Genomic DNA, 25,734 nt, shown 5'->3' with positions numbered 1-25,734 from the left:
CCAGGATAGTCAAAACAATCTTATACAATAAAGGAATTTCTGAAGGCATTACCATCCCTGACTTCAAACTCTATTACAGAGCTACAGTATTGAAAACAGCTTGGTATTGGCATAAAAACAGAGAATTCGACCAATGGAATCGAATAGAAGACCCAGATTTTAACCCTCAATCATGTGAACACCTGATTTTTGATAAAGGAATTAAAAGTATACAATGGAAGAAAGAAAGCTTCTTCAACAAGTGGTGCTGACCCAACTGGATGTCACCCTGTAGAAGAATGAAAATAAATCCATATCTATCACCATGCACAAAACTCAAGTCCAAATGGATTAAAGACCTCAATATCAGTCTGAACCTGATAGAAGAGAAAGTGGGAAGTACTCTACAACATATGGGCACAGTAGATCGTTTCCTATGTATAACCCCAGCAGCACAGACATTAAGGGTAACATTGAATAAGTGGGACCTCCTGAAACTTAGAAGATTCGGTAAAGCAAAGGACACTGTCAATAAGACAAAAAGGCAACCTACTGACTGGAAGAAGATCTTCACAAACCCCACAAAAGACAAAGGTCTGATTTCCAAAATATATAAAGAACTCAAGAAACTAGACTTCAAAATGCTAATTAACTCAATTTAAAAATGGGGCACTGAGCTGATCAGAGAATTCTCAACAGAGGAAGTTCAAATGGCCAAAAGACACTTAAGGTCATGTTCAACCTCCTTATCGATCAGGGAAATGCAAATCAAACAACTTTGAGATACCATCTTACACCTGTCAGAATGGCTAAAATCAAAAACACTAAAGATAGCCTTTGCTGGGAGAGGTTGTGGAGTAAGGGGTACACTCATCCACTGCAGTTGGGAATGAAAACTTGTACAACCACTTTTAAAATCAGTGTCGTGGTTTCTCAGGCAATTTGGGATCAACCTACCCCAGGACCCAGTAATACCACTCTTGGGAATATACCCAAGAGATGCCCTATTACACAAGCATTTGTTCAACTATGTTCATAGCAGCATTATTTGTAATAGTCAGAACCTGGAAACAACCTAGATGCCCTTCACTGGAAGAATGGATGAAGAAAGTGTGGAATATATACATATTAGAGTACTACTCAGCAGTAAAAAACAATGACATCTTGAATTTTGCATAAAAATGGGTGGAAATAGAAAACACTATCCTGAGTGAGGTAATCCAGACCCAAAAGGATGAACATGGGATGTACTTACTCATAACTGCTTTCTAGCCATAAATAAAGGACATTGAGCCTATAATTTGTAATCCTAGAGAAGCCAAATAAGAACTTTCATCTGGCGATGGATGAAGCTAGAGACAGAGACCCACATTGGAGCACCGGGCTGAGCTCCCAAGGTCCAAATGAGGAGTAGAAAGAGGGAGAACATGAGCAAGGAAGTCAGGACTGCAAGGGGTGCACCCACCCACTGAGACAGTGGGGCTGATCTATTGGGAGCTCACCAAGGCCAGCTGGACTGGGACTGAAAAAGCATGGGATAAAACCGGACTCTCTGAACATGGCAAACAATGAGGGCTGATGAGAAGCCAAGGACAATGGCACTGGGTTTTGATCCTACTGCATGTACTGGCTTTGTGGGAGCCTAGCCTGTTAGGATGCTGGCCTTCCCAGACCTGGATGGAGGGTGGTGGGGGGACCTTGGACTTTCCACAGGGCAGGCAACCCTGACTGCTCTTTGGACTGAAGAGGGAAGAGGAGTGGAGTGGGAGGAGGGGAGAGGAGTGGGGGGAGGGGGAGGGAAATGGGAGGCTGGGAGGAGGCGGAAAATTTTTTCCATAAAAAAAAAAATCAGTATTTTATTGAGAATTTTTGCGTCGATGTTCATGAGTGAGATAGGCCTGTAATTCTCTTTCTTGGTTGGGTCTTTGTGTGGTTTTGGTATCAGGGTAACTGTAGCTTCATAAAAGGAATTTGGCAATGACTCTTCTGTTTCTATATTGTGAAATACATTAAGGAGTATAGGTATTAGCTCTTCTTGGAAGTTCTGGTAGAATTCTGCATTGAAACCATCTGGCCCTGGGCTTTTTTTGGAAGGGAGATTTTTGATAACTGTTTCTAATTCTTCGCGACTAACAGGTCTATTTAGATCGTTCACCTGGTCTTGGTTTAGGTTTGGTATATGACATCATTGAATAAATGGGACCTCCTGAGACTGAGAAGCTTCTGTAAAGCAAAGGACACTGTCACTAAGACAGAAAGGCGACCCACTGACTGGGAGAAGATCTTCACCAACCCCGCAACTGACAAAGGTCTGATATCCAAAATATACAAAGAACTCAAGAAATTAGACCGTAAAAGGTTAATCAATCCAATTATAAAATGGGGCACTGAGCTGAACAGAGACTTTTCAACAGAAGAAGTTCAAATGGCCAAAAGTCACTTAAGATCATGCTCAACTTCCTTAGCAATCAGGGAAATGCAAATCAAGACAACATTAAGATACCATCTTACACCGGTCAGAATGGCTAAAATCAAAAACACCAATGATAGCCTCTGCTGGAGAGGTTGTGGAGAAAGGGGCACTCTCATCCATTGCTGGTGGGAATGCAAACTTGTGCAACCACTTTGGAAAGCAGTGTGGCGGTTTCTCAGGAAAGTCGGGTTCAACCTACCTCTTGACCCAGCAATACCACTATTGGGAATATACCCAAGAGATGCCCAAACATACAACAAAAGTATATGCTCAACTCTGTTCATAGCAGCATTGTTTGTAATTGCCAGAACCTGGAAACAACCTAGATGTCCTTCAATGGAAGAATGGATGAAGAAAGTATGGAATATATACATATTAGAGTACTACTCAGCAGTAAAAAACAATGACTTCTTGAATTTTGCATACAAATGGACGGAAATTGAAAACACTATCCTGAGTGAGGTAAGCCAGACCCAAAAAGAGGAACATGGGATGTACTCACTCATATTTGGTTTCTAGCCATAAATAAAGGACATTGAGACTATAATTCGTGACTCTAGAGAAGCTAAATAAGAAGGTGAACCCAAAGAAAAACATATAAGCATCCCCCTGAATATTAACCTTCATCAGGCGATGAAAGAAGACAGAGACAGAGACCAACATTGGAGCACTGGACTGAAGTCTCACGATCCAAAGGAGGAGCAGAAGGAGAGTGAGCACGAGCAAGGAACTCAGGACGGCGAGGGGTGCACCCACACACTGAGGCAATGGGGATGATCTATCGGGAACTCACCAAGGCCAGCTGGCCGGGGACTGAAAAAGCATGGGACAAAACCGGTCTCGCTGAACATAATGGACAATGAGGACTACTGAGAACTGAAGAACAATGGCAATGGGTTCTTGATCCTATTGCATATAATGGCTTTGTGGGAGCCCAGGTAGTTGGGATGCTCACCTTAATAGACCTGGATGGAGGTGGGTGGTCCTTGGACCTCCCACAGGGCAGAGAAACCTGCTTGCTCTTTGGGCTGAGGAGGAAGGAAGACTTGATTGGGGGAGGGGGAGGGAATGGGAGGTGGTGGCGGGGAAGAGGCAGAAATCTTTAATAATTAAATTAATTAATTAATAAAAAAATCAGCAAGAAAAAAAAATCAGGGTCCATCCTACTTCTTACTGTTGTGCCCAGATTATGACTCCACCAGAAACTAAAGAAGTCCAGACTGCAACAAGCAAAGTTTATTGTTATTGTAAGCATAATACATGCTAGCTAGCATGGATCTTGTCACCAGCACTCTCCCTAGTCAAAGCAAGGTAGGGAGGAGTTAGAGTCCCTCTGCGGGCTTAGCTTTTTAAAAGTAAAAACTACAAGCCCTTCAGTGCCATCAGGCTGGTTTGGCATGGGTGCAAGGTCTTTGCTCTTTCCCATCCTGTTTTATCAGCTTGTTTTTGTCTTCGGAGAAAGGTCACCCTGTCCCTGAGTCAGGATATCTTTTTCAGTCTCCACCTGGTGGCCGGGCATCCTGAATCTGTGCTTTGGAATTTTCTGAGGGGAGGGGCACTATCTTCTCTGGTAAAATGAAGCTAGTCTGAGGTTTTTTATTTTAAATACTCTGCTAGGAAATTCCTTCTTATTCCTTTCAGAATAAGGGATGAGGGTCTTACACTTACAAGAAATACAGCTCAACTTCAAAGAGAGATATTACCTCACAGTAAAGGCATAGGAAAAAATTTTCCAGTCAAATGGACCTTAGAAACAAGATGATGTAGTTATCCTAATATCTAACAAAATAGACTTCAAACTTAATCAAATGAGAAGAAGATTTCATATTTGTCACAGAATGATGGCACAACTGGATGTCAACCTGTAGAAGAATGAAAATAGATTCATATCTATAACCATGCACAAAACTCAAGTCCAAATGGACCAAAGACCTCAATATCAGTCTGAACACACTGAACCTGAGAAGCTTCTGTTAAGCAAAGGACACTGTCACTAAGACAAAAAGGCAACCCACTGACTGGGAGATCTTCACCAACCCCGCAACTGACAAAGTTCTGATCTCCAAAATATATAAAGAACTCAAGAAACTCGACTGTAAAAGGCTAATCAACCCAATTATAAGATACAGAGGATCATTCCAATTTGTTTGAATCTGTTTAGCTTTGCTTTGTTACCAAGTATATGGTTGATTTCAGAGAATATCCCATGAGGTGCTGAGAAGAAGGTGTGTGTATGTGTGTGTGTGTGTGTTTCGGTGGAGTGTTCTATAGATGTCTGTAAAGCCCATTTGAATCATCATGTCTGATAGTTGCTTTATGTCTCTCTTAAGCTTCTGTCTGACAGACTTGAATAGTGGAGAAAATGCGTGTTTAAGTCTCCCATTATCAGTGTGTGGTGTTTGATGTGTGATTTAAGCTTTAGTAATGTTTCTTTTACAAATGTATCTACACTTATATGTGGGGTAGAGATATTCAGAATTAAATTTCCATCTTCCTGTGACAAATATGAAATCTTCTCCTCATTTGAATAAGTTTGAAGTCTATTTTGTTAGATATTACGATAATTACATCATCTTGTTTCTAAGGGCCATCTGACTGGAAAATTTTTTTCCTATGCCTTTACTGTGAGGTAAAGAGAGAAATTGAAGATGACATCAGAAAATGGAAATATTTCTTATGCTCTTGGATAGTAAAGATCAACATAATAAAAATGGCAGTCTTATCAAAAACAGTCTACAAATTCATTGGAAAAACCAGCAAAGTGGAAACACAATTCTTCACAGATTTTGAACAAAAAATGCTCAAGTTCTTATGGAAAAACAAAACTCCAAGATATCCAAAAACAATCTTTTACAATAAAAAATTTCCAGAGGCACCATTCCTGGCTCCAAGCTTTTTTATAGGCTGAAAATAATGACAACAGTTTGGTATTGCTATAAAATCAGATAAGTTGACCAATAGAATCATTCCAAAGAACCTGGTATTAATTCAAACATATAAAGATCTGATAATTGACAGAGAAGCTAAAATTATATAATGAAAAAAGAAAGCATATTCAACAAATGGTGCTGGCATAACTGTATATCAACATGTAGAAGAATGCAAAAAGACCCATATCTATCACCATGCACAAAACTCAAGTCCAAATGTATAAAAGACCTCAACATACTTCCAGTGCACTGAACTTCATAGAAGAGAAAGTGGGAAGTAACCTTGAGTATATTTACAAAGGAGAGTACTTCCTACGTGTAACAACAGTAACATACACAATGAAAGCAACAGTTAATAATTAGTAACTCCCCAAAATGAGAAGCTTCTGAACTATAAAAGACAGGATTTTGATAAGACATAAGAGTAACCTACGGAATGCAAAAAGTTCTAAAAATCTCATATCTGACAGAAAACAGATCTTCAAAATACACTAAGAACTAAAGAAAGTAGACATCAATATATCAAATAATCCAATTAAAAATGGGGTACAGATCTAAACAGAGAATTCACAACAGAGCAATCCCAAATGACCCAAAGGAACTTAAGGAATTGCTCAACATATTTAGCCACAAGGCAAATGTAAATCAATACAACTCTCAGATATTATGTTACAACTGTCAAAATGCCTAATATCAAAATCTCTGATACAACTTATGCTGGAAATAATGAGAATTATGGTGAACACTCCTCTATCTGTTGGATGTGCAAAATTGTACAGATGCTTTGGAAATCAGTGTTGAATTTTCTCAGAAAATTGGGAATCAGTCTGCATCAAAATCAATCAATAACACTCTTGGGCATATGTGAAAGATTCACACTCATACCACAAGGACACTTGCTCAATTCTATTTATAGTAGCATTATTCATAAAATTCAGAACCAGTAAACAACCTAGATGCCTCTCAACTAAAGAATGGATAAAGAAAATGTGGTATATTTACATATTTGATTACTACTCAGTAAGAAAAATAGAAGAATGTCTTAAAATTTGCAAGTAAATAGGTGGAATTAGAAAGGATGATCTGGAGTGAGGTAACCTAGACCTAAAAAAAGAGATATGATACATACTTACTCATAAGTGAATATTAAACATAAAACAGAGGATAACCAGACACATCCACAAAGAAGTTAGCAAACAAAGAAGACCATAAGAGAAACATATGGATTCTTCTGGGAAGGGAAAAAAAAAAAAAAAAACCTCCTGAGTAAATTTGGGAAGTTGAGTGGAGGGGTAGGTAAAACGGGAAGTGTTGAGAGGAGACAAGGAGGGGGAGGAGAACATAAGAGAATGGTATAGTTGAATTGGGGGAAGGGCAGAAAAGGAGAAAAGGGAAAGTGTAAATGGAGGCTGGACTATTTTCCCCAGGCATCCAGAACCAAATATTCACATAAACCATATTGATTATAACATTATTTGGCCAACAGCTCAGGCATATTCCCAGTTACCTCTTACATCTTAAATTAACCCATTTCTATTATTTTATATTTTACCATGAGGCTCATGGTTTGTCACCTCACATCTTGCTTATTGAGGAGCTACATAGTGTCTGCCTGACACCATCTTCTTTTTTTTTTCCTCGTATTATTTTATTATTATTAAAAAAAATCCCACCTCCTCCTCTCCTCCCATTTCCCTCTCCCATCCTCCCACTTCCCCTACCCCTCCCTCTTCAGTCCAAAGAGCAGTCAGGGTTCTCTGCCCTATGGGAAGTCCAAGGTACTCCCCCCTCCATCCAGGTCTAGGAAGGTGAGCATCCAAACCAGTCTAGGCTCCTACAAAGCCAGTACATGCAGTAGTATCAAATCAGAGTGCAGTTGTCCTTGGCTTCTCAGCAGCCTTCATTGTCTGTCAAGTTCAGGGAGTCCTGTTTGATCACATGCTCCATCAGTCCCAGTTCAGCTGGCCTTGGTGAACTCCCATTAGATCAGCCCTACTTTCTCAGTGAGTGGGTGCACCTCTCGTGGTCCTTACTTCCTTGTTCATGTTCTCCTTCCCTCTCCTCCTCATTTAGACCTTGGGAGTTCAGTCCAGTGCTCCAATGTGGATCTCTGTCTCTATCTCCATCCATCGCCAAATGAAGGTTCTATGGTGATAGGAAAAATATTCATCAGTACGGCAATAAGATAGGGCCATTTCAGGCTCTCTCTCGTCAGCGGCCCAAAAAACTAGCTAGGGTCATCTCCATGGACACATGGGAACCCCTCTAGAGTCAAGTCTCCTGCCAAGCCTAAAATGGCTCCCTTAATTAAGATATATACTTCCCTGCTCCCATATCTACCCTTCCTCCATCCCAATCCTCCCATTCCCACAAGCTCTCCCCATCCCCTTCTCACTTTTCTCTCCCCATCTTCTCTTACCCCCACCAACACACCCAAGTTCCCAATTTTTGCTTGTTTACTTCCAATATCCAGGAGTTTAACTATATGTTTTTCTTTGGGTTAAGCTTTATATTTAGCTTCTCTAGGATCAAAATTATAGGATCAATGTCCTTTATTTATGGCGAGAATCCACTTATGACTGAGTACATACCATATTCATCTTTTTGGATCTGGGTTACCTCATTCAGGATAGTGTTTTCTATTTCTATCCACTTGCATGCAAAATTCAAAATATCATTGTTTTTACTGCTGAGTAGTACTTTAATGTGTATATATTCCACATTTTCTTTATCCATTCTTCCATTGAGGGGCATCTAGGTTGTTTCCCGGTTCTGGTTATTACAAATAATGTTGCTATGAACATAGCTGAACAAATGCTTTTGTAGTATGATAGAGCATCTCTTGGGTATATTCCCAAGAGTGGTATTGCTGGGTCCAGGGGTAGGTTGATCCCGAATTAACTGAGAAACCGCCATACTGATTTCCAAAGTGGTTGCACAAGTTTGCATTCCCAACTGCAATGGATGATTGTTCTCCTTACTCCAAAATCTCTCCAGCAAAGTCTATCATTAGTGTTTTTGATTTTAGCCATTCTGACAGGTGTAAGATGGTATCTCAAAGTTGTTTTGATTTGTATTTCCCCTATCGCTAAGGAGGTTGAGCATGACTTTAAGTGTCTTTTGGCCATTTGAACTTCTTCTGTTGAGAATTCTCTGTTCAGTTCAGTGCTCCATTTTTTAATTGGGTTAATTGGCAATTTAAAGTCTAGTTTCTTGAGTTCTTTATAGATTTTGGAGATCAGACCTTTGTCCATTCTGGGATTGGTGAAGATTTTCTCCCAGTCAGTAGGTTGCCTTTTTGTCTTATTGACAGTGTCCTTTGCTTTACAGAAGCCTCTCAGTTTTAGGAGGTCCCATTTATTCAACGTTGTCCTTATTGTCTGTGCTACTGGGGTTATACTTAGGAAGTGTTCTCCTGTCCCCACGTGTTGTAGAATACTTCCCACTTTCTCTTCTGTCAAGTTCAGCGTGTTCAGATTAATAACAAGGTCTTTAATCCATTTGGACTTGAGTTTTGGCACGGTGATAGATATTCCTCTACAGGTTGACACCCAGTTATGCCAGCACCATTTATTGAAGATGCTTCCTTTCTTCCATTGTATACTTTTAGCTCATTTGTCAATAATCAGGTGTTCATAGGTTTGTGGGTTAATATCTGGGTCTTCTATTCGATTCCATTAGTCGATTTCTCTGTTTTTATGCCAATATCAAGCTGTTTTCAACACTATAGCTCTGTAATAGAGTTTGAAGTCAGGGATGGTAATGCCTACAGAAGTTCCTTTATTGTATGATTGTTTTTTCTATCTTAGGTTTTTTGTTTTTCCATATAAAATTGATTATTGTTCTCTCAAGGTTTATGAAGAATTTTGTTGGGATTTTAATGGGGATTACATTGAATTTACAGATTGCCTTTGGTAGAATTGCCATTTTTACTATGTTGATTCTACCCATCCAAGATCAAGGGAGATCCTTCCATTTTCTGGTATCTTCTTCAAAAACTTTCTTTCTTCAAAGACTTAAAGTTCTTGTCAAATAGATCTTTCACTTACTTGCTTAGAGTTACCCCAAGATACTTTATGCTATTTGTGGCTATCATAAAAGGTGAAGTTTCTCTGAATTCGCTCTCTGCTTCTCTATCCTTTCTGTATAGGAGGGCTACTGATTTTTTTTTTTGAGTTGATCTTGTAACCTGCCACATCACTGAAGATATTTATCAGCTGTAGGGGTTTTTTTGGTAGAGTTTTTGGGGTCTCTAATGTACACTATCATATCATCTGCAAATAACGAAAGTTTGACTTCTTCCTTTCAAATTCGAATCCCCTTGATCTCCTGATGTTGTCTTATTTCTATTGCTAGAACTTCAAGAATTATGTTGAAGAGTTATGGTGAGAGTGGACATGCTTGTGTTGTTCCTGATTTTAGTGGAATGGCTTTGAGTTTCTCTCCATTTAAATTGATATAAGCTGTTGGCTTCCTATATATTGCTTTTATTATATTTAGGTATGATCTTTGTATACCTAACCTCTCCAAGACCTTTATTATAAATGAGTGTTGAATTTTGTCAAATGCTTTTTCAGCATCTAATAAAATAATCATATGATTTTTTTCTTTCAGTTTATTTATATGATGGATTACATTGATAGATTTTCATATGTTGAACCAGCCCTGCATCTCTGTGATGAAGCCTACTTGGTCATAATGGATAATTTTTTTAACGTGTTCTTGGATTTGGTTTTCCAGTATTTTCTTGAGAATTTTTGCATGGATGTTCATGAGTGAGATTCGTCTGGAATTCTTTCTTGGTTGGGTCTTTGTGTGGTTTTGGAATCAGTGTTACTGTACCTTCATATGAAGTGTTTGGCAATGACTCTTCTGATTCTATTATGTGAAACACATTGAGGATTATAGGTATCAACTTTTCTTGAAAGTTCTGATAAAAATCTCCATTAAAACCATCAGGTCCAGGGCTTTTTTTGGTTGGGAGGTTTTATATTGTCCTCTTCTATTTTTTCACAACTTATAGGTCTATTTAACTTTTTCACCTGGCCTTGATTTAATTTTGGTAAATGTTACTTATCTAAAAAAATGTCCATTTCTTTTACATTTTCCAACTTTGTGACATATAAGCTTTGGTAGTAAGACCTAATGATTCTCCGAATTTCCTCAGTGTCTGTTGTTATGTCCCCCTTTTCATTTCTGATCTTGTTAATTTGCAGGTTCTCTCTCTGCCTTTTGATTAGTTTGGATAAAGGTTTGTCAATCTTGTTGACTTTCTCAAAGAACCAGTTTTTTTATTCATTGATTCTTTGGATTGTTTTCTGCGTTTCTATTTTGTTGATTTCAGCCCTCAGTTTGATTATTTCCAGTCTTCTACTCCTCCTAGGTGAGTCTGCTTCTTTTTTTTTCTAGAGCTTTCAGCTGTGCTGTTAAGTCTCCAATGTGAGCTTTATCTGTTTTCTTTATGTGGGCACTTAGTACTTTGAACTTTCCTCTTAGCACTGCTTTCATAGTGTCTTATAGGTTTGGGTATGTTGTGTCTTCATTTTCGTTGAATTCAAGGAATATCTTAATTTCTTTCTTTATTTCTTCCCTGAACTAGGGGTGGTCCAGTAGTCGACTGTTCAGCTTCCATGAATTTGTAGGCTTTCTGGCGGTAGAATTATTGATAAATTTTTACTTTATTCCATGGTTATCCCATAAGGCACAAGTGGTTACTAATATTTTTTTGTATCTGTGGAAGCTTGCTTTGTTACCGAGTATGTGGTCAGTTTTTGAGAAGTTTCCATGAGATGCTGAGAAAAAGGTATATTCTTTCTTATTTGGTTGGAATGTTCTATAGATGTCTGTTAAGTCCATTTGATTTATTACATCTATTAATTCTCTTATTTCTCTCTGAAGTTTCTGTCTGATTCACCTGTCCATTGGTGAGAGAGGAGTGTTGAAGTCTCCTACTATTAGTGTGTGGGGTTTGATGTCTACCTTCAGATATAGTAATGTTTCTTTTACATAATTGGGTGCTTTTATATTAGAGATATAGATATTCACAATTGAGACTTCATCCTGATGGATTGTTCCTGTTATGATTATGAAGTATCCATCTCCATCCCTTCTGATTGATTTTAGTTTGAAGTCAATTTTGTTAGAAATTAGTATAGACAAACCCACTTGTTAGTAGATGTCTGTCTTTGTGGTTGAGGTGTGTTTCTTGTAAACAGCAGAATGTTGGATCCTGATTTCATAACCAATCTCTTAGCCTGTTCCTTTTTATAGGTGAATTGAGTCCATTGATATTAAATAATAATAATGACCAGGTGTTGTTAACTCTGGTTATTTTCTTTTGGTAGTAGAGTTTGTGTGTTTCCCTTCTTTGAGTTGTGCTGGTGAAGGTCACTAGATGACTGAGTTATTGTGTGGGCATTTTTGGATTCCGTGGTTTGTGATTTTCCTTCTTTTACTTTCTGTAAGGCTGGATTTGTGGTTCCGTATTGTTTAAATTTGTTTTTATCCTGGAATATTTTGTTTTCCCCATTGATAGTGAATGAAAGCTTGGCTGGGTAAAGCAGTCTGGGCTTGCATCCCTGGTCTCTTAGTTTCTGCAGCACATCTATCCAAGACCTTTGGCTTTCATGGTTTCAATAGAGAAGTCAGGTATAAGTCTGATCAGTTTAACTTTTAAGTTACTTGACCTTTTTCCTTTGCAGCTCTTAATATTCTTTCTCTATACTGTATGTTTGTGTTTCGATTATTATATGGTGAAGGGATTTTTTTTTTGATCCAGTCTATTTGGTGTTCTGTATGCTTCTTGAACCTTTATGAGAATATTCTTCTTTAGGATGGTAAAGTTTTCTTCTATAATTTTGTTGAATATATTTTCTGGGCCGTTGAGCTACAATTCTTTTTTTTCTTCTAACCCTATTATTCTTAGGTTTAGTCTTTTTATTGTGTCCCAGATTTCCTGGATGTTTTGTGATATGGATTTGTTGGTTTTTTTTTCTTTAATCAGTGCATTTATTTTCTCTATTGTGTCTTCAGCATCTGAGATTCTTTCTTCTATCTCTTGTATTCTGTTGGTTATACTTGTTTCTGTCATCTCTGTTTGTTTACCTAGAATTTCCATATCCAGCAGGCCCTCATTTTGTGTTTTCTTCATTGCCTCCATTTCAGTTTTCAAGTGTTGAACTGTTTCCATTATCTGTTTGATTGTTTTTTCTTGGTTTCCCAGGATATCTTTTATGGATTTACTCAATTCTTCATACCTTTTGTTATTCTTTTCTTCCGTTTCTTTAAGGGAGTTTTTCATATCCTGTTTAAGGAACTCTATCTCTTACATAATGTCATTTTTTTCTACTTCTTCTGGATTAGAGTGCTCAAGTCTTCCTGTTCTATTTTCACTGGGTTCTGGTGTCACCATGTTTCTTTTCAGGTTGTTGGAGGAATTCTTGTATTGGCACCTGCCCAACTCTTCTTTCAAAAGTTCTCTGATGGATCTTCTGGTACAGGATCAAGGCCCCTTGCTGGCCAGGGTCCAGTCTGACAGGTTATTCTCAGCACAGGAATAGGACTCTTGGAATTCAAAGGACCCCACAGACACAAGGGCAAACTTGGGGGGGGGCAAGGGGAGAGTTGTGCAGAGCCAAGCGCCCCTGCAGCAGGAGCTGGAGGTGTGATGCACTCCCCCCTGGCTGGGTGGGTGCACACTCACCCTTCTTGGTGAGTAGCCTCAGTGCAGGAACAGGAACTGCCAAGGACCTAGCAGACACTAGGGCAGTCTTGGGGGTGGGGGCTGGGATGTGTGGAACAAAGAGGACCTTGCAGCAGAAGCTGGAGGGGCCCAGTGCTTCTTCCCTGTTTGTTCTGCTCTGCCCGGTATGGCACCCTCTTACTGGTCTGAAAGGTTGTCCTCAGCACAGGGACAGGATGCTTGGAGTTCAAAGCCTGACACAATCTTCTTTCTCCCTGCATTCAGTCTAGTTTTTCTATGTAGTTATATTCTGTCCTGCCATAGGACAAAACAGACTCTTTATTAACCAATTATATAAATGTATATTAACATCAGGGCAGAGATAATTTGATAGAGGGAGAGAGACGTTATGGGTTTTGTGAGAAACCTAGAACTAGGGGAATTTTCAGGAATACAGAAGGATGACTCCTGCTAGGACTGTAAAGAGTAGTGGAGAGGGTGGTTGAACTGGCATTCACCTGTAATCAGATTGATTACTTACTTAATTGCCATCATAGAACTTTCATCTAGTAACTGATGGAAGCAGATGCAGTGATCCCCAGCTAAGCACCAGCTTAGCTCCTGGAGCCAAGTCCAAGAGAGAGAAGAATGATAGTGTGAGCAATGGTGTAAAGACCATGATGGGAAAACCCACAGAGACCACTGACCTAAGGTAGTGCAAACTCATTGATTCTGTAATGACTGCCAGGGAACGTGCATGTGACCAAGTTGAGTCCTCTGAATGTGAGTGACAATTGTATGGCTTGGGCAGTTGTGGGGCCACTGGTGATGGGACAAGGATTTATCCCTAGTGAATAAATTTGTATTTTGGAGCCCATTCCCTATGGAGGGATTCCCTGTTCAACTTACTGAGCCCACATGGGATGTCTTATCATCTTTTTGGAGCAGATGATGGTAGGGTGGGGTGGGGAAAGGTGGAGGGAGTGGGAGGAGGGAAAGGAGGGGGAACTAGGATTTCTACATAAAATAAAAAGCTACTACAGATATTTTTATGACTTTATTTTTATTTATTCTTTATTTTTTTACAATATGTACCTCCATCTCACCCATTCCCCTGTTCTTTCTTATCTATCTGCTGCCGTTTTAACCTTCACCCACCAAAATAAGATAAAGTAAAATTTAAGAAAAAGTAAATCTCATCATAGATTCTGTAGTTACCCATGTATATGTATATGTATATATATATATATATATATATATATATATATATATATATATTTACAAATATTCATTGTAAAGTGTCACTGATATGGTCTGAAGACTCTGGTTTCTGCTATATTATGATACTGGGCCCTCACTGGTACTCCTTATGGATATGCTGTTGTTGCTATGCATTGTGGAGATCTTGCAGCTTTGAATCTGCAAGACTGACTCCTTAATAAACTTCAGCAGAACACAGATGGGGTAGATGTTGGGGTGTGTCAAATCATAACCCTGGTTCTCAGCCTGGGTGGTTTCAGAGTTGGTCAGCCTGACAGTTCTCTTTTTTCACTACTCTTGTTTTTTTAATAAAAAATAGAAACTTAGAAACAGTGGTTTTGAATAACATTGCCAGTCAGGAAAAGGCATTTTAAAAAGTTAAATGTGTCCAGGGGTAGGTTGATCCCAAATTTCCTGAGAAATCGCCACACTGATTTCCAAAGTAGTTGCACAAGTTTGCATTCCCACCAGCAATGGATGAGGGTACCCCTTTCTCCACAACCTCTCCAGCAAAGGCTATCATTGGTATTTTTGATTTTAGCCATTCTGACAGGTGTAAGATGGTATGTCAAGTTGTTTTGATTTGCATTTCTCTGATCACTAAGGAGGTTGAGCATGACCTTAAGTATCTTTTGGCCATTTGAACTTCTCCTGTTGAAAATTCTCTGTTCAGTTCAGTACCCCATTTTTTAATTGGGTTAATTAGCATTTTAACGTCTAGTTTCTTGAGTTCTTTATATATTTTGGAGATCAGACCTTTGTCTGTTGCGGGGTTGGTGAAGATCTTCTCCCAGTCAGTAGGTTGCCTTTTTATCTTATTGACAGTGTCCTTTGCTTTACAGAAGCCTCTCAGTTTTAGGAGGTTCCATTTATTCAATGTTGCCCTTAATGTCTGTACTGCTGGGGTTATACATAGCAAGCGATCTCCTGTGCCCATATGTTGTACATAACTTAGTTAAGGGAGCCACCTGAGTGTTGGCAAGAGACTTGAACCTGGAGTGGCTACCAGGTGCCCAGGGCAATGTCCCCAGTTAGTTCCTTGGGCAGCTGAGGATAGGGAACCTGAAATGACACTATCCTATAGCCATACTGATGAATATCTTGCATATTACCATAGAACCTTCATCTAGCGATGGATGAAGCTAGAGACAGAGACCCACATTGAAACACCGAACTGAGCTCCCAAGGTTCAAATGAGTAGCAGAAGGAGGGAGAACATGAGCAAGGAAGTCAGGACCACGAGGGGTGCACACACCCACTGAGACAGTGGGGCCGATCTATTGGGAGCTCACCAAGGCCAGCTGGACTGTGACTGAAAAAGCATGGGATAAAACCGGACTCTCTGAACATGGCCGACAATGAGAGCTGATGAGAGGCCAAGGACAATGGCACGGGGTTTTGATCCTACTTCATGTTCTGGCTTTGTGGGAGCCTAGCCAGTTTGGATGTTCACCTTCCTAGACCTGGATGGAGGGGGGAGGACCTTGGACTTTCCACAGGGCAGGGAACCCTGACTGCTCTTCAGACTGGAGAGGGAGGAGAAGAGGAATTGGGGGAGGGGGAGAGGGGCGGAAGGAGGGGGAGGGAAATGGGAGGCAGGGAGGAGGCGGAAAATTATTTTCAAAAAGAAAAAATAAATAAATTTTAAAAAAAAGTTAAATGTGATTAGAAGACTAGCAAGTATTTGGGCATCAAGCACACAATAACATAAGGCAATTTTTCCAAAAAATGAGGGAATATGCAATGGTTTTGTGTATCTCATAACCTAATAATTGGTTCCATCAAGCAGGTGTTGCTGAGGGTTGTGAGGTAGGACTAAAAAAGTATCTAGACAGTAGATCCTGAAGAATCTCATAATCTCTTTGGTATTGCAAAGACTGTGGTTAAAATATGAGTGAGATCTCAACTTTGGGAAGGTTTTGAGTAATATAATGATATATTTTGACATGCTTTTGTAAACATTTTTGAAGTAGTTTTATCTAAATGCAAAGCAAAAAGTTTAGGGAGTTTGGAAAAATAGCTCATCTACTTGTTCTTGATAGGCTGCGAGGTAGTATCAGAATAATGATAGCTGTGTTCTTCAGAGGCCATCAATGCTGGAGTAGATGCGAAGATTGGATACTTACAGATTAATAGAATTTTGATGGAATAGGATGGAGAGGCAAGCAGTGAAAGTATGTAGGTAAATCACAATGGGAGAAAGCAACACACTTCAAGTCTTGTCAACACAAATTCTGTTAACTATATGATTTTGATTGAATTCTAATCTATTATAAACTTCTTGATCCATTGTAACGACATTGTTCTGATTTTGTTCATTTATTGTTTAAGGCATGGTAACCTTGTTATTTTGTTGGAAAGGTGATGTAGGTGGGTCTTCTATCTATCTGTTGTTTCATTGGTTAATTAATAAAGAAAACTGCTTGGCCTGATAGGTCAGAACATAGGTAGGTGGGGAAGACAGGACAGAATTCTGGTAGAAAGAAAGCAGAATCAAGCAATTGCCTGCCTCTCCTCTCTGGGTCATATGCTATGGATCCAGCCACTAGATCAGACATGCTGAATCTTTCCCGCTAAGCCACCACCTCATGGTGCTACACAGATTATTAGAAATGGGTTAATCAAGATATGAAAATTAGCTGATAAAAAGCTAGAACAGGCCAGGCAGTGTTTAAAAGAATAAAATTTGTGTGTTGTTATTTCAGGTATACACTAGCCAGGCATATGGGAACCAGGCAGCAGGAATGCTGCCTGCTGCTCCTTCTACAGAAAGCTATTAAGTTTTTCTATATTGCTAATACAAAATTTCTTTTATTCCCTTAATCACTTGCCCAATATCTTCTTAGAAAAGCCCCTTTCAATTACACTGATATGTGATTTCATTTCTGGATCCATTTTTTTCATGAGTATCAATATCACAAACTATTTAATACACCAAAAAAGGTCTATTTTATTTTTACAGAAGAAAGTTTCAATTTTCTTTGGTTATCAATAAAAACAATATAAAATCCTTAAGAAAATATGTTTTCAGATGGAAGATAGATCCATAAGTGAAACATGAAGCTGTTGAAAAAGGAGAAGTCAAAAAACATTTACACATTAACGTGATAGTGCCTTCTAACATTTTATACAATTAAGATTTGACTTTCTGAATTTTTTTCTCATGTATGAACATTATTGAAGCTATATATACTCCATCTGAAAGATTAGCTTACTTAGAATTATTTTTCTGTCAAAGTAAGCATTAACTAATAATAGGTTATAGGGGAATAAAAAGTGTGAAAAACATATCAGGTATTAGCGGTCATTTAGTTTCTGAAAGCAGTTGTCGACAATATGGCACTGAATCCAGTTAGCACACCTACTGACTTGTAAAATTATTCTCCCTATCAGAGAGGACAGTGACTGTGCTTTGCCAAGACTTATAAATTCTGCTCAGATTTTCTTCCCATATTTTTGAAGTGCAAATGTAAACTATTGTTTGCCATCTTTGCCAGATGCTTTCTTAATATTTTTAACACATTCAATGTCTCTAGATACCCATTTAAATTTTTTACCCTTCAAACTGACAATTATTTTTAATTTTTCAAGTTTCTCTTCAATGAATAAATACGAGTAAACTTTAGAATTTAAAATATAATCCAATTAAATTCTGGAGAGGAAAATGCAATCAACATTGTTGTGGACTATAATTAGTGTTTTATAAAATGTTCTACTTTCTCTAAATATACATGTTATTATAATTTCAACAGCTTTTATGTTGGGTGAAAGTGATTTCTCATTTTTGTAAATAAATTACAATTTTTGACAGTTCTATCTGCTAAAACTTAGTTTCTCAGTATATATACATTATTTTTTTACATCTGTATGCATTTCTTCTTGGTGAGTGCATATGTGTGTGCATATGTGTGCAGGACCAAGGTTGAACCTGAATTTGTTCTTAGATTACTTTTCACCTTAATTTTTGATTTTGTGTCCTTTGCTTAATCCAGAACCCATCAGTTTGCCTAGGTAATGTAATCGGGTTCCTGCCTCTGCTTGTCTAGTGCTAGTATGGCAGGATGCCATGTCTATAAACTCTAATGTGAATATTGGGGACTGACGCTAACTCTAATTACATTGAAGCTAAGAGTTTCCTAGATGCTAATCTACTTGGTCATCTCCTGGAAAGTATCAGTTTTTGCCCAATATATTTCTTTCATTGTTCCCACAGAAAAGATCACAACCTGATGCCTAAAACCTGCAATTACTTAATAATATATGTATCTTTTAAATTGAATTAAAATTTAAAGGCAAAATTTCTGATTGTCTTGTTTTATAGTAAAAATGGTTCTTCTTTAAAATCAAAAGCAAATATAAAATGAAGGTAGGACTTGAGAGATTAAAAAAGAAACAGTATTGAAGCATTTTGGAATCAGAGAGAAGATATGTATATTAAAAAATAATTGTATTGAAGGTTAAAGATTTTCATACAACAATTACATGACTCTTCCCATTCACATATCTGTTACTTTGCTTGCCCTTCCTCACCTTATCATTTTGCTTTTCATGGTGTTTGTATGAACTGATCTTGTCTAATGGAATAAGTGTGCTAAAAAGATACATGTACGTAGTATATTATTTAAAATAATGCTCTTATTATAATTTGATAATTTCAAAGAATGTATTTTGATCATTATCTTTGTCCTTCTTCAATTTCTCTCCAATCCTCTGCTATCATCTCTATCCACCATGCTTCATGTTTTGTTTCTTTCTAGCACTCTATGAAGAGAGAAAAAAAATGTATGAACTAGTCTGTGTTGGTTGAATAAATTGAGTTATGCCTGTCATACAGTACGATTAATATTCCAAATATTACTCCATTGATAAAAAATAAGACTTTCCTCCACTAGCATCAATCAAATTACCAGGGATGGAAATTATTAACCATTTTTTCCATGCTGAGACTTTGGCTTGAACTTGGGTTGGTCTCCTGAATCATGTCATAAACTTAATGAGTTTGTATATTCATCTGCCCTGTTGAGTCTAGAAAGCAGTATTTCCTTGACACCATCTTTCCAGTCCCTCTTCTACATAGGCCCCTGAGAACTGAAGTGAAGTATTCCATACAGACATTCCAGTTAGGGCTGAGTGCTCTAGCCTCTTATTTTCTTCATAGTGGCTGGTTGTATGTCTCCATGTTAATTTCCATCTATTGTATATATAAGCTTCTCTGGTATTTTAGCAATGCACCAGTATATCTGTATGGCAATATATTGTTATGAACAATTTAATTGTTATGCATTGTAGTAGAATAATGATAGAATTTTTTTCTTATGCACAAGATTAATAACCTCATTGCCAGTGTCAGGCATGGGTTCTGTCTTATATAACCATCCTTAATTTAATCAAAAGATGGTTGATGATCCTCAAAATATCCAATCCATTATAATACCACTAGGCATATCATGTGGGACAAGTCTTTATTATTGTGAGATTGATATTACCTTTCTTTTCCATTAGTATTGTACCATCCTCCACACTATGAGTGCTAGTCAATATCAAAAAAGTTGCCATTTGAACATGTTAGAATTCTACATTTTCTATGAAACATTAATGTGGTATGTTTATAAGTCTGTGTGTTTCTCTCATATAATTGTCTGTCACTCTGTATGTTTTTCTCTAACATACAGTTTTTCTCTGTCTTTATTGAACTCAGAAAACAACACATGGATGCAGTAATGGGACACTTTACAAAAAATATTAAGAGATTTTCAAAGGATTAAGTCACTGGTTTCAAGAGATCTCAGCTGACACAAGAAACATTGTGTATCAGACTATTTCTGAATATTAATGGTTGCTTTCAACATTTCAAAATATAGATTTTATGAGGTTACTTTGAATTTCTGCATTTTTTTCTTTTTGCATGTAATACATATACATTTTTTAGGTCAGAGAACATGAACAAACACATAACTTAAGACTGCAGATATGCAATAACTTATGTTGGGAAACTTGATTACCTAAGATATAAAAAGGAAGTAATATTCATTGCTATATTGTTTTATTCAAGACAAACAAACAGCTTGAGCATATTTTAAAAGAGAAATCTTAAGGAACTTAAAGGTAGATTATTAATTCTAGCTGTTAGGTCTAGCAAAAATTCCAGTCTATTAAATGTAAGATTCATTTACCAAAAATCACTCTCCTCTTACCCCAGAGACATTTGATCATCCTTATTTCTTGCTTCACAATTAATAATATGCAGAAATGAAAACAGTTCATATGTCCATCAACAGGTCAATGGATAATGAACAACTGATGTATTTCCACAGTAAAACATTATTCAGTTGTTAAGAAATTGTAACTATAAAGTTTTTAGGAAAATAAATGAAGCTAGAAACAATCATCTAGATGAGGTAACCTAGATCCAAAATAATAAATACTTTATGCTATTTTTAATATGTGAATGTTAGACTTGTGTATGTGTTATTCAGGTACAAAGATTAGGTAGTTAATAATGAACCACAGAGAGAGATCAATCAGTATGTACAACTGTATGCAGTTCTAATTTTGGTAAGTGGAAGAAATCAATAGTGTTGTAATCTGTGGCCAAGGAAATAATGAAAAATTTTCAAGTTACAAGAGAAACATGGCCCTAGTAATGATAGCGAGCTCTGTTCTTGTGTGAGTTCCCTACCTTCATTTTTTCCTTCCCTCTTTCCTTCTTTTATTTTTCCTATCTTCCTTATTTACTTTTATATTTTTTATATGTCATGACTTCTACATCTGAAATCAACAAATGACTGCCCATCCCTTATGATTTTATATCTTAAGAGAAGTGGACATTTGGAGCTGTCCTTTAAAAATACAGGTTTAATAATTTAATTGACACATATAGTTATATATTTATATATTAATTACATTAATATATAAAAATAAAAATATATACTATATAAATATATAACAGTGTGACAGGCCAAGATAACAAGTATATCTATTATCTGAAATAATTAGCATTTATGTTACCTGAAAGATTAGATTTGAACAGAAGAAATCATTTTTTTTTTCAAGAGGTGATCGTTCATTAGACAGTGTGGCCTATCAATCTAAACTAACTTATAAGCTAATAAATGCTTTTTTTTGATCAATGTATGGAATTTTTATTTGGCAAGAAATAGCTTGCCAAAAGGAAACTTCCCAAAGTTAGATTTGGAGAGGTTTTTTTTTTTTTTTTGGAAAATTAAAACAACCATCTTGAGGAATTTAAAAACCTTCACTCAAATAAGCATCCAAAGAAGAATGAAGAAGTACCCAGAAAATATAACCAAGTAAAGGAGTCATATGACCTAATTAAATCTCTGAAGTTTCCAAAACAGGATTGGATCCCAAAATGATGTTTCCAGCAGAAAAATGATAGCACTACTAAGCTGAAAAATTACCACATAAAGATTGGCTTTGGACTACAAATTGCTTTTGATAATTTGAGGTGACTAGCTAAGAAGATCTAACTTCACAGAATACTCTAGCAAAGACTTAATGTAAGTCCTGCCCTTTCTCATTATGCAGAGACTAGATAACAAATGATACAGCTACCTTTCCAAGGACTAGACAATTAATCCATTTTTTTCAGCATCGACTATAGATGATGTCATCCCCAGAGAGTAGGAAGTAAATTTAAGAACACAATGCCTTGCCACATTACCAAGAGGTGGGTGAGGGAATTCTTGTTACTCAATGAGTTATGGATATTGGTAATTATTTAGAATGGTTGGTTAAAAGGTGTTCTTGGTAATGAACAGAAAAAAAAAGTTGAAAAAAGGAGAATAGATTTCAATTTTGTTTTGAAAATAAGAAAATGGCATATAAGTATAAGAGAATATGAGGGTAGATTATTGAGTCTATTCTGAAAATAAAAAAGAGGAATATAGAAATAAGTTAGAGATGTAGAAAATTAAATATAATTTTAAACAAAAAGCAACTAATAGTCCTAAATATTTTATACTGATATGGATTTTTATATATTTTTAAGAAATTCAGGTTATTTTTGTTATAACATACTGTATATACATTACTATTTTGTTCAAGGTATTATACCTATACATCTCATTTAACAATGTAATGTGGCCTCTCTCTTCCTAGCCCACCCAACTTGCATCCAGAACCCTTCTTTCTTCTGCCCCCTTCCTTCTTTGGGCACATAACACCACCTAGCTCAGCCTGTCTGGGTGCTGGGGGCGAATCCTCAGGGCAAACAGGAGGGTGGGAGTTCCTTTGTTTCACTGGCCTGCCTGCACCAAGCAAGGTAGGTACTTTGTTTACGAACTACCCAACCAGCACGGAGATCTGATCTCGGCACCAGGAGAGCCATCATTGGGCATGGAGATCTGATATTGTCACCAGGAGAGAAATCACTGAAGCACCAGGAGAACCATCACTGGGGAGTACCATTATTGGGAAAGTACAACAGTAGGCAAGGAGACCTGATCCTGTAAAAGAAGATCCATAGGAGAGCATTTGGAGGAAGAGATGGGCAGGTGCCAATGCAGGAATTCACCCAACAATCTGAAAAATAATATGAAACCACCAGAACCCAGTGACCTCACAACAGGAGGACATGAACACCTTAATCATGAAGAATTAAAAAAATTGACTACATGAAAGTGATTGACGCCCTTAGACAGCATGTAAAAATGCCCTTATAGAAATGGATGAGAAGTATAACAGAAAGTTTGAAGAATTGAGTAAATCAGTGAATGATACCCTAGGAAACCAAGGAAAAACAATCAAACAGATAATGGAAACAGTTCAAGTCTTGAAAACTGAAATGGAGGCAAAGAAGAAAACACAAACAGAAGACTGGCTGGACATGAAAAATCTAGGTAAACGAATAGAGTCTACAGAAACAAGCATAAGCAACAGACTACAAGAGATAGAAGAAAGAATCTCAGATTCTGAAGATACCATAGAGAAAATAAACACGCTGATCAAATAAACAGCAAGGCCAACAAACTCTCATCACAAAACATTCAGGAAATATGGGACACAATAAAAAGACCAAACCTAAGAATAATAGGAGTAGAAGAAGGAGAAGAAGCGCAGCTCAATGGTCCAGAAAATATATTTAATAAAATTATAGAAGAAAACTTTCCCAACCTAAACAAAGATATACCTACAAAGGTTCAAGAAGCATACAGAACACCGAATAGGCTGGATCAAAAAAAAAAAAAAAAAAAAAAAAACATCTCCACGCCATATAATAATCAAAACACAAAGCATACAGAACAAAGAAAGAATATTAAGAGCTGCAAAGGAAAAAGACCAAGTTAATTATGAAGGTCAACCTATCAGACTTACACCTGACTTCTCTATGGAAACCATGAAAGCCAGAAGGTCCTGGATAGATGTACTGCAGAAACTAAGAGACTGTGGATGCAAGCCCAGACTACTCTACCCAGCCAAACTTTCGTTCACTATGAATGGAGAAAACAAAATTTTCCAGAATAAAAACAAATTTAAACAATACGTAGCCACAAATCCAGCCTTACAGAAAGTAATAGAAGGAAAATAACTAACCAAGGAATCCAACATTGACCACAATATCTCAGACAACTAGAGACCCTTCACCAGCGCAACTCGAAGAAGGGAAACACACAAAATTTACTACTAAAAAAATGCCTGGAGTTAACAACCACTGGTCATTAATATCACTTAATGTCAATGGACTCAACTCACCTATAAAAAGGCACAGACTAAGAGATTGGATACTAAAACAGGATCCAACATTCTGCTGTTTACAAGAAACACACCTCAACCACAAAGACAGACACCTACTCAGAGTAAGGGGTTGGTATAAGGCTTATCAAGTAAATGGACCCAAGAAACAAGCAGGTGTGGCCATACTAATTTCTAACAAAGTTGACTTCAAACTTAAATCAATCAGAAGAGATGAAGAGGGACATTTTCTACTCATAACAGGAACAATTCATCAGGATGAAGTCTCAATCCTGAATATCTATGCCCCTAATATAAAAACACCCACGTACGTAAAAGAAACATTGCTAAAACTCAAGGAAGCAATCAAACCGCACACATTAATAGTAGGAGACTTTAACACTCCACTCTCACCAATGGACAGGTCAAGTAGACAGAAACCTAACAGAGAAATAAGAGAATTAATGGAGGTAATAAATCAAATGGACTTAACAGACATCTATAGAATATTCCACCCAAATAGGAAGGAATATACCTTCTTCTCTGCAGCTCATGGAACCTTCTCGAAAATTGAACACATACTCAGTAACAAAGCAAACATCCACGGTTACAAAAAAATATCTGTAACCACCTGTATCTTTGCAGATTACCATGGATTAAAGCTAGAATGCAACAACAATGCTACCCCCAGAAAGCCAACAAACTCATGGAAACTGAACAGTCAACTACTGAACCATACCTGGATTAAGGAAGAAATAAAGAAAGAAATTAAAGTCTTCCTTGAATTCAATGAAAACAAAGAAACAACATACTCAAACCTATGGGACACTATGAAAGCAGTCCAGAGAGGAAAGTTCATAGCACTAACTGCCCACTTAAAGAAAACAGAGAAAGCACACTTGGAGATTTAACAGCCCACCTGAAAGCTCTAGAAAAAAAAATAAGCAGACTCACCTAGAAGGAGTAGAAGACTGGAAATAATCAAAATAAGGGCTGAAATCAACAAAATAGAAACACAGAAAACAATTGAAAGAATCAATGAAACAAAAAGCAGGTTCCTGGAGAAAATCAACAAGATTGATAAACCCCTATCCAAACTAATCAAACGGCAGAAAGAGAATTTGCAAATCAATAAAATCAGAAATGAAAAGGGGGACATAACCACAGACACAGAGGAAATTCAGAGAATCATTAGATCTTACTACAAAAGCCTGTATGCCACAAAACTGAAAAATGTTAAAGAAATGGACACTTTTTTAGATGAATACCATATACTAAAGTAAAACCAGGACCAGGTAAACAACCTAAATAGACCTGCGAGTCGCGAAGAATTAGAAGCTGTTATCAAAAACCTCCCTTCCAAAAAAAGTCCAGGACCAGATGGTTTCTATGCGGAATTCTACCAGAACTTCCAAGAAGACCTAATATCTATACTCCTAAATGTATTTCACAACATAGAAACAGAAGGGTCATTGCCAAATTCCTTCTATGAAGCTACAGTAACTCTGATACCAAAACCACACAAAGACTCAACCAAGAAAGAGAATTACAGGCCAATCTCACTCATGAACATCGACGCAAAAATCCTCAACAAAATACTGGCAAACCGATTCCAAGAACTCATTAGAAAAATTATCCATTATGATCAAGTAGGCTTCATCCCAGAGATGCAGGGCTGATTTAACATACGCAAATCTATCAATGTAATCCTTCATATA

The sequence above is a fragment of the Chionomys nivalis genome, chromosome 5 (genome assembly GCF_950005125.1).
Source record: "Chionomys nivalis chromosome 5, mChiNiv1.1, whole genome shotgun sequence".
NCBI lineage: Eukaryota > Metazoa > Chordata > Mammalia > Rodentia > Cricetidae > Chionomys > Chionomys nivalis.
The sequence above is the reverse complement of the archived record's forward strand: the minus strand, read 5'-3'. Positions refer to the sequence as shown.